The following is an 11,562-nucleotide window of genomic DNA, read 5'->3' as shown; positions in this document are numbered from 1 at the left end:
TAGAAGTAGTCGTTGGCGTGACAACTTCATGAAGACACGATGATGGAGATCATGATGATGGAGATCATGGTGTCAAGCCGGTGACAAGATGATCATGGAGCCCCGAAGATGAAGATCAATGGAGCTATATGATATTGGCCATATCATGTCACAACTATATAATTGCATGTGATGTTTATTATGTTTATGCATCTTGTTTACTTAGGACGACGGTAGTAAATAAGATGATCCCTTATAAAATTTCAAGAAGTGTTCTCCCCTAACTGTGCACCGTTGCTACAGTTCGTCGCTTCTAAGCACCACGTGATGATCGGGTGTGATGGATTCTTACGTTCACATACAACGGGTGTAAGACAGTTTTACACAGCGAAAACACTTAGGGTCAACTTGACGAGCCTAGCATGTGCAGACATGGCCTCGGAACACGGAGACCGAAAGGTCGAACACGAATCGTATAGAAGATACGATCAACATGAAAATGTTCACCGACGATGACTAGTCCGTCTCACGTGATGATCGGACACGGGCTAGTCGACTCGGATCGTGTAACACTTAGATGACTAAAGGGATGTCTAATCTAAGTGGGAGTTCATAATTTGATTAGAACTTTATTATCATGAACTTAGTATAAAACCTTTGCAAATATGTCTTGTAGATCAATGGCCAACGCTAATGTCAACATGAACTTCAACGCGTTCCTAGAGAAAACCAAGCTGAAAGATGATGGCAGCAACTATACGGACTGGGTCCGGAACCTGAGGATCATCCTCATAGCTGCCAGGAAACAATATGTCCTAGAAGGACCGCTAGGTGACGCTCCCGTCCCAGAGAACCAAGACGTTATGAATGCTTGGCAGTCTCGCGCTGATGATTACTCCCTCGTTCAGTGCGGCATGCTTTACAGCTTAGAACCGGGGCTCCAAAAGCGTTTTGAGCATCACGGAGCATATGAGATGTTCGAAGAGCTGAAACTAGTTTTCCAAGCTCATGCCCGGGTCGAGAGATATGATGTCTCCGACAAGTTCTACAGTTGTAAGATGGAGGAAAACAGTTCTGTCAGTGAGCACATCCTGAAGATGTCTGGGTTGCACAACCGTATGACCCAGCTGAACATTAACCTCCCAGATGAGGCGGTCATTGACAGAATCCTCCAGTTGCTCCCACCAAGCTACAAGAGCTTTGTGATGAACTACAACATGCAGGGAATGGAAAAGACCATTCCTGAAGTGTTCTCGATGCTGAAGTCAGCAGAGGCTGAAATCAAGAAAGAACATCAAGTGTTGATGGTCAATAAGACCACTAAGTTCAAGAAGGGCAAGGGTAAGAAGAACTTCAAGAAGGACGGCAAAGATGTTGCCGCGCCTGGTAAGCCAGTTACCGGGAAGAAGTCAAAGAATGGACCCAAGCCTGAGACTGAGTGCTTTTATTGCAAGGGGAAGGGTCACTGGAAGCGGAACTGCCCCAAATACTTAGCGGATAAGAAGGCCGGCAACACCAAAGGTATATTTGATATACATGTGATTGATGTATACCTTACCAGTAATCGTAGTAACTCCTGGGTATTTGATACCGGTGCCGTTGCTCATATTTGTAACTCATAGCAGGAGCTGCGGAATAAACGGAGACTGGCAAAGGACGAGGTGACGATGCGCGTCGGGAATGGTTCCAGAGTCGATGTGATCGCCGTCGGCACGCTGCCTCTACATTTACCTACGGGATTAGTTTTGAACCTCAATAATTGTTATTTAGTGCCAAGTTTGAGCATGAACATTGTATCTGGATCTCGTTTAATACGAGATGGCTACTCATTTAAGTCTGAGAATAATGGTTGTTCGATTTATATGAGAGATATGTTTTATGGTCATGCTCCGATGGTCAATGGTTTATTCTTAATGAATCTCGAGCGTAATATTACACATGTTCATAGTGGAGATGCCAAAAGATTTAAAATTGATAACGATAGTCCCACATACTTGTGGCACTGCCGCCTTGGTCACATTGGTGTCAAGCGCATGAAGAAGCTCCATGCCGATGGACTTTTAGAGTCTCTTGATTATGAATCGTTTGACACGTGCGAACCATGCCTCTTGGGCAAAATGACCAAGACTCCGTTCTCCGGAACAATGGAGCGAGCAACCAACTTGTTGGAAATCATACATACCGATGTGTGCGGTCCAATGAGCGTTGAGGCTCGCGGAGGATATCGTTATGTTCTCACTTTCACAGATGACTTGAGTAGATATGGGTATGTCTACTTAATGTAACACAAGTCTGAGACCTTTGAAAAGTTCAAGGAATTTCAGAATGAGGTGGAGAATCAACGTGACCGAAAGATAAAATTCTTACGATCAGATCGTGGAGGAGAATACTTAAGTCACGAATTTGGTACACACTTAAAGAAATGTGGAATCGTTTCACAGCTCACGCCGCCTGGAACACCTCAGCGAAACGGTGTGTCCGAACGTCGTAATCGCACTCTATTGGATATGGTGCGGTCTATGATGTCTCTTACCGATTTACCGCTATCATTTTGGGGATACGCTCTAGAGACAGCTACATTCACTTTAAATAGGGCACCGTCTAAATCCGTTGAGACGACACCGTATGAATTATGGTTTGGAAAGAAACCTAAGCTGTCGTTTCTAAAAGTTTGGGGATGCGAAGCTTATGTCAAGAAACTTCAACCTGAAAAGCTCGAACCCAAGTCGGAAAAATGCGTATTCATAGAATACCCTAAGGAAACTGTAGGGTATACCTTCTACTTAAGATCCGAAGGCAAGATCTTTGTTGCCAAGAACGGATGCTTTCTGGAAAAAGAGTTTCTCTCGAAAGAAGTAAGTGGGAGGAAAGTAGAACTCGATGAAGTACTACCTCTTGAGCGGGATAGTGACGCAGCACAGGAAACCGTTCCTGTGATGCCCACACCAACTGAAGAGGAAAACCATGATAATGATCAAGGTACTTCGGATCAAGTTACTGCTGAACTTCGTAGGTCCACAAGGACACGTTCCGCACCAGAGTGGTACGGCAACCCTGTCCTGGAAATCATGTTGTTAGACAACAATGAACCTTCGAACTATGAAGAAGCAATGGCGGGCCCGGATTCCAACAAATGGCTTGAAGCCATGAAATCCGAGATAGAATCCATGTATGAAAACAAAGTATGGACTTTGACAGACTTGCCCGATGATCGGCGAGCGATAGAAAACAAATGGATCTTTAAGAAGAAGACGGACGCGGATGGTAATGTTACCATCTATAAAGCTCGACTTGTCGCTAAGGGTTATCGACAAGTTCAAGGGATTGACTACGATGAGACATTCTCTCCCGTAGCGAAGCTAAAGTCCGTCCGAATCATGTTAGCAATTGCCGCATACTATGATTATGAGATATGGCAGATGGACGTCAAAACAGCATTCCTTAACGGGCATCTTAAGGAAGAACTGTATATGATGCAGCCGGAAGGTTTTGTCGATCCTCGGAACGCTAACAAAGTATGCAAGCTCCAGCGATCCATTTATGGACTGGTGCAAGCATCTCGGAGTTGGAACATTTGCTTTGATAAGATGATCAAAGCGTTTGGGTTTATGCAGACTTATGGAGAAGCCTGCGTTTACAAGAAAGTGAGTGGGAGCTCTGTAGCATTTCTCATATTATATGTAGATGACATACTCTTGATGGGAAATGATATAGAATTTCTGGACAGCATTAAGGCCTACTTGAATAAGTGTTTTTCAATGAAGGACCTTGGAGAAGCTGCTTATATATTAGGCATCAAGATCTATAGAGATAGATCGAGACGCCTCATAGGTCTTTCACAAAGCACATACCTTGATAAGATTTTGAAGAGATTCAGAATGGATCAGTCCAAGAAGGGGTTCTTGCCTATGTTACAAGGTGTGAGACTGAGCTCAGCTCAGTCACCGACCACGGCAAAAGATAAAGAAGAGATGAGTGTCATCCCCTATGCTTCAGCCATAGGATCTATTATGTATGCCATGCTGTGTACCAGACCCGATGTAAACCTTGCCGTAAGTTTGGTAGCAAGATACCAAAGTAATCCCGACAAGGAACACTGGACAGCGGTCAAGAATATCTTGAAGTACCTGAAAAGGACGAAGGACATGTTTCTCGTTTATGGAGGAGACGAAGAGCTCGTCGTAAAGGGTTACGTCGACGCTAGCTTCGACTCAGATCTGGATGACTCTAAGTCACAAACCGGATACGTGTATATGTTGAATGGTGGAGCAGTAAGCTGGTGCAGCTGCAAGCAGAGCGTCGTGGCGGGATCTACGTGTGAAGAGGAGTACATGGCAGCCTCGGAGGCAGCACATGAAGCGATTTGGGTGAAGGAGTTCATCACCGACCTAGGAGTCATACCCAATGCGTCGGGGCCGATCAAACTCTTCTGTGACAACACTGGAGCTATTGCCCTCGCCAAGGAGCCCAGGTTTCACAAGAAGACCAGGCACATCAAGCGTCGTTTCAACTCCATCCGTGAAAATGTTCAAGATGGAGACATAGAGATTTGCAAAGTGCACACGGATCTGAATGTCGCAGATCCGCTGACTAAACCTCTCTCGCGTGCAAAACATGATCAACACCAGAACTCTATGGGTGTTCGATTCATCACAATGTAACTAGATTGGTGACTCTAGTGCAAGTGGGAGACTGTTGGAAATATGCCCTAGAGGCAATAATAAAAGTATTATTATATTTCATTGTTCATGATAATTGTCTTTTATTCATGCTATAACTGTATTATCCGGAAATCGTAATACACGTGTGAATACTTAGACCACACTATGTCCCTGGTAAGCCTCTAGTTGACCAGCTCGTTGTGATCAACAGATAGTCATGCTTTCCTGACTATGGACATTGGATGTCGTTGATAACGGGATCACATCATTAGGAGAATGATGTGATGGACAAGACCCAATCCTAAGCATAGCATAAAAGATCGTGTAGTTCATTTTGCTAGAGCTTTGCAAGTGTCAAGTATCTCTTCCTTCGACCATGAGATCGTGTAACTCCCGGATACCGTAAGAGTGCCTTGGGTGTACCAAACATCACAACGTAACTGGGTGACTATAAAGGTGCATTACAGGTATCTCCGAAAGTAGCTGTTGGGTTGACACGGATCGAGACTGGGATTTGTCACTCCGTATGACGGAGAGGTATCTCTGGGCCCACTCGGTAATGCATCATCATATTGAGCTCAATGTGACCAAGGTGTTGGACACGGGATCATGCATTACGGTACGAGTAAAGTGACTTGCCGGTAACGAGACTGAACAAGGTATTGGGATACCGACGATCGAGTCTCGGGCAAGTAACGTACCGATTGACAAAGGGAATTGCATACAGGGTTTGATCGAATCCTCGACATAGTGGTTCATCCGATGACAACATCGAGGAGCATGTGGGAGCCATCATGGGTATCCAGATCCCGCTGATGGTTATTGACTGAGAGTGTCTCGGTCATGTCTACATGTCTCCCGAACCCGTAGGGTCTACACACTTAAGGTTCGGTGATGCTAGGGTTATGAAGATATGTATATGCAGAAACCCGAATGTTGTTCGAAGTCCCGGATGAGATCCCGGACGTCACGAGGAGTTCCGGAATGGTCCGGAGGTAAAGAATTATATATAGGAAGTGCTATTTCGGGCATCGGGACAAGTTTCGGGGTTATCGGTATTGTACCGGGACCACCGGAAGGGTCCCGGGGGTCCACCGGGTGGGGCCACCTGTCCCGGGGGGCCACATGGGCTGTAGGGGGTGCGCCTTGGCCATCATGGGCCAAGGGCACCAGCCCCTATAGGCCCATGCGCCTAGGGTTTCCCCCTAGGAGGAGTCCTAGTGGTGGAAGGCACCCCTAGGTGCCTTGGGGGGGAGGGAAACCTCCCCTAGGCCGCCGCCCCCCTTAGTAGATCTCATCTACTAGGGCCGGCGCCCCCCCCTTGGCACCCCTATATATAATGGGGGAGAGGAGGGACTTCATACACCAGCCCCTGGCGCCTCCACCTCCCCCCGTTACGTCTCTCCCTCGCAGTCTCGGCGAAGCCCTGCTGCTGTGACGCCCTGCATCCACCACCACGCCGTCGTGCTGCTGGATCTTCATCAACCTCTCCTTCCCCCTTGCTGGATCAAGAAGGAGGAGACGTCTCCCGTCCCGTACGTGTGTTGAACGCGGAGGTGCCGTCCGTTCGGCGCTGGTCATCGGTGATTGATCACGTCGAGTACGACTACATCATCACCTTGCAAGCTTCCGCACGCGATCTACAAGTGGTATGTAGATGCAAACTCTCTCCCTAGACTCGTTGCTTAGATGAACTCATAGATGGATCTTGGTGAAACCGTAGGAAAAATTTTAATTTTCTGCAACGTTCCCCAACACCTGGGTCACTAAGGAACTGGCACGTGTCTCAACGGTCAGATTTCAAACTCTCATGGCAACTTTACTTGGGCTACAAGCAAAGCTGGCTTGTCCGGCTCTGGACAAGATTCGCTCTCATTGTCTTCACTCGAAGACATAGATTTTTGGTTTAGGCATCACTTCAGTCATTCTGACTGGTTCTCCTGGACCCCACTTAATAGTACGGTGGTTCCTATGACTCAACACAAAAGAAAAAGAACTACGAAAGATCTAAGTCTTCGAGCTCCATAGGCTTCATATCGTGTCTTCTCTTGTCATAGTCTTCAATGTGAATATCTTCATATACCACCTTTGACTTTAATGTCTTCATACATTTTTAGGGGTCATCTCTGGTAGTAAAACCGAATCAATGAGGGACTTCTACCTATGTTATCCTGCAATTCTCACAAACACATTAGTCCCTCAACTAGGTTTGTCGTCAATACTCCAAAACCAACTAGGGGTGGCACTAGATGCACTTACAGGGTTGATCCTAAATGGAGCATGCAAACTTGCATTCCCAAGTAGAGCTGGACAGAGCACTCCAAGCTACTCATGCAGAGCGAGCAGAAATAACAGTTTGGCCAGCCCCTGCGATGTAATCTGTTGTTGCATCGGAAAAGATTCTCATGAAGCAGCCAAGAGAACATCTTCATCATCCCCGGAGCCAATGCCTTCTAGATGTTGGATTTGAATCCTGATGTGTTGCTACCCTGAAATTGCACCTGGTACGTTGAAATTGTAGGGTACTCGCCAGTGTTGTTACAATGTTAGCAAGTCAATACCAAAAAATGACTTCCACCAATTAGAAACTATATCAAAGCGCTCTTTTTTCTTTCTTTCGAGAGTACACCAAGAGTGTACCATATCTTTATAGAAGGCAGAGGTTAGTGTACAAGAGTTTTTGAAACACTCTTGAAGGATAATTGGTACGGTTTGCAATGTATGTCTAAACAACGAGCTAGCAACTTAACCGGACACGACCTTCGTGCCTCGAGTAAATTACATAAAACTACTATAATCAAGGTTAGAGTTTCACATCGGCACATGTTATGACTTTTTTTTCATTTCTAAGGCAGGATATTGCAAATTACACTACTGTCTCTATAAAGTACTCCCTCCGTCCCAATTTTTTTGTCTTATATTTGTCTAGATACGGATGTATCTAACACTAAAATGTAACTAGATATATCCTTATTTAGACAAATTTAAGACAAGAATTTTGGGAAGGAGGGGGTATAAAGCATTGGCGAGCTATGTGTATGCGGCCCTAGCCCCACCCTTCGGTATTTTTGTGAATAATTTTCTTGGGGGGGCAAAATGTTGAGGTGGATGGTGAAATGCATGGAGGATGGAAGGTAGAAGCACAATACCACTGGCGGAGCTATGTGTTAGCAAAAACGGCCGTGGCCCGCCCAACTAATAGGAGATGCAGTGGAGACAGACAGTAAATTGGGCCATCGGAATAAAAATAATCAGCCTTCCTTTGTTCCTGCCCGCCCATGTTTCCTAGTGTAGCTCCGCAACTGCACAATACCATGTTGAAAGCGGGGAGGCCGAGATTTTGGATCGGGGATGAGGAGAGGAACAGGTTGCAGGGAGAAGATGGAATTGAAAGGTGGGACTCATGCCCACCTTATTCATTTGTGCTATCAGTACCGACACTGTCACCAATCAGAAACTTTGTGAAAATGTGAACCAACCTATGATTGGATGGTTAGAGGACTGTGGTATCCGTATCCCCAACCCACCAGGGTTAAAATCCTGGTGCTCGCATTTATTCCTGAATTTATTTCAGGATTTCCGGCGATGCGCATTCAGTGGGGAGGAGACGTTTCCGTCGACGACGAGACGCCTATGATGACTTCGTAAATCTCAAGATGATATGTCGGCTCAGTCTTTTAGAGGTGCTCATAGGGATAAGATGTGCGTGTGTGTGTTCATAGGGGTGAGTGTATGCACGTGTATATAAGCGCTTTTGTGTCTGTACTGATGTAAAAAAACTTTGTGAAAACGTTCTTTAGAGGGTCATCGGTACGGTTTGCAATGTATGTGATTTGGCCTTTTAAAGAAAGAAAGAAGAAACAAATCTGATGGAAATGTAAAACCCTTGCAACAATTATGGTGGTTTTATGTAATTTACCCCCTTACCCCAAATACCACCTCTGATCCTCTATGTTGGCGGCCGACCGGGAGGTGAAATCTCATCCGGCCGCCACGCATTCAGCAGCAAACTCGCGGAACGGAACGGAGACCACCGAGTCGATCTCGTCGGTAGAGTGAAAATCACGTACGAGACGCACGCACGGTTCCGTTGGATCGAGCCCAACGGCCCGTGAGCCACTTATTACGGCCGATTCGGAACCCCCGGCCACCACGCGCATGCACCGGCCACGCCTCGTGCGCGTGAAGGCCATGAATGCTGGATCGATCCAGCCGCCGCCCCTCCCCGTCGGTGCGAGGAGCCCATCGCACGCCCGCCCGCGTAAATAGCCGCCGTGGCCTGTCACGGGGACGTACGCGGGGCCGGCCGCGCAGGCACACACACGCACGCGTGCGCGCGCAACGGCCAACGGGATCGCCCGCGTGACCGCTTCATCCCGTACCCGTACCCCCCCTCCATCCTCGCGATTCATGGGCGGCAGAGCAGTGGCGTGCTGGTACTCTGGTAGGTCGGCCCGTTGCTGTAAACTGACAGCACGCACGCGTGGCCGCAGCTTCTGATTCTTTCCCTGCCCCTGCACAGCAGCAGCGGCCGACGGAATCAGGAGCGACTGGCATCTCACGTCTTAACAGCATCGAGTAGTTCCAGTTTAACGGTCGATCGGTCAAGGTTCCTGTAAAAAGAGAGCGCAGACTCGATCGGTCGGCTGCAGAAAGCAACACAGCGCCTGCCTGTTGGTAGTGGGTGCAGCAAGCAGGTCCCTGCTTGGAGAAACTTGGTTCTGTTCGACTGTTCCTGCGACTGGCAGTGCCCGCCTCTACTGCTACTGGAGTGAGAAGTGGACAAGTCGCTCGAGCCATCAATCAGTTCCGAGATAAGATAAGATAAACATGACTAAGTGGAAACCTAGTGCCCAAGCTAGTTGCATTGACCTCAATCAGTGAGTCAGCCAACCAAAGCGAACATCTATCCTATCTATCCACATTGCACGCATCAGGATCAGGGTATCATCTCCTATACTCCCACTCCCGGTCGAAGCATCGGATTCCCCCGAAAAAAGGAGAGAAAAGACAAGCGCATTTCCCAGTCCAAGGATATGCGCAGCTAGCTAGCTAAAAGAGGATACGTACTAAGAAAAGAACAAGATAAAATAACGGGCTAGTAGCTAGAATTAATACCGGCAGCAGGGTACGTCCGGCCGGTTGGAGCAGAGGCGGAGCAGGCAGGTAGCCCATGCCGATGCGGTGCGTCAATTAACTGTGCGCCGCCACTGTTCCTTCCGCCGTGCCCCCGGCCGATCACATCACACCGTTGGCCGGGGAGCCTCCGTCGCGTCGCACGGCGGCGGGGGACCATGCGAATGCGATGCACGCGTGGGTTAATAATGTGGAGGAGGAGTACACTACACGGCATGCGGGCACGGGAAGTGCCAAAAGAGAAGGATCTTGCTGCCCACTGCCCAGAGCAACACAGTAAGTTTTCCTTCCATTGCAGGTGTTCGTTCTGCTCTTGCAGTACCAGTACTGTCTCCTGCCCGCTGATCTTGTTTTGGCTGGCTGCAGCTATAGTAGCGTCCATCCTCTGCTCCATTGCTGCTGCCCAGTGCATTCATTGGTTTACTACCACTGTAATTTTTGGCAGCAGCTTGGGGGAAGAAGGACAGTCAGTGTCTTTAAGACTGGTCATAGTGGGGAGTAACTTAGACTAGTGTCATGCATATGACACTAGTCTAAGTAGTACTATCTTCATAGTGCAAAGTAACATAGTAGTAGTGTCATAGATGACTTCATTTATTAGCTTGTAGACTCATCTTGTATTGGGAAGCGCTATGTTACAGTAACATATTATGTTACTACTTCTCATTAACTACTTGTCACATAAACAAAAAATTTTGGAATGCGCTATGTTACTCGCTAAGTTACTCCCACTATGACCAGCCTAATCAACTGTCAAATCAGGCATGGGTGGGCTATTTATGTCGCCGCTGCCAGTTAATCAGCTCCAGTTCTTGCGGCACCAGCTTCCGTCCCAACTTTCCAAGTGCACAGCCCATTTGACAGAGGGCACATACAGACTTGCATTAGTCAATGGCATAACAGTGTCACAGTGTGATTTCTACACGGAGAATTTCATTAATTGCCTGGCATGTTTTCTCGGGTGCAGTGTGCCCCTCCCATCAATCAACTGGATCAACATGGATAGACTATCAAATTCTGCAGTAGGCCAAGTAGCCGCTGTCAAATGGAGCAGTCATAGGCTGTCTCCATGTTCTACAGCGTCAGTGTCGTCGATGTTTAATCAGCTCTACTCCACTCTACCCATCATTGGCCCTCATCTTTGTTCAACCTGCTACGCCGAGGAAAGCATATACTTGCCTGGAATCTCCCAACTACCGGAGAGCGGCTCGCAGAAGAATATTCGGCGCTACGGCAGGAGGAGTTCAGCAACCAGAGGAGACAGCGCTACTCGACTAGTTTAACCAACTCGATCTGCAGTGGATCGAAACCCTTGTCCGGCCCGGCGAAACGCATGTGACATCACGAGATCGCACAAGAACTTCCATTGGTCAGAGAGAAGCCCCCTGTGGATCTCATCTGGTTTTCGCTTCACTTTCACCGGTTGGTTGTGCGGGCGGCAAGTTGATGTTCGGTGCATGAAGAAGCTATATAAACATGGCCAATCTGTACCTGTCGGCCAGCGTTATCGTTGCTATATATTATCTCCTGTCTGTTTCTAACATGGCAAAGGGCGTTTGATTTCGATCCCTACGGCTACAAGGAGAGAGGACAAAGTGACGTCCGATTAGAGAAACGATAAAAATGGGAGAGGATCCAATGTTGCGTGCGTCACCGCTCACCACAGAGGGCTAAAGCAAAGCATTATATATGTAATCCACCTCGACCTTGGAGGACTTATATATATATATATATATATATATATATATATATATATATATATATATATATATATATATATATATAT

This window comes from Triticum dicoccoides, chromosome 6A, assembly GCF_002162155.2.
Source record: "Triticum dicoccoides isolate Atlit2015 ecotype Zavitan chromosome 6A, WEW_v2.0, whole genome shotgun sequence".
Classification (NCBI taxonomy): domain Eukaryota; kingdom Viridiplantae; phylum Streptophyta; class Magnoliopsida; order Poales; family Poaceae; genus Triticum; species Triticum dicoccoides.
The sequence above is the reverse complement of the archived record's forward strand: the minus strand, read 5'-3'. Positions refer to the sequence as shown.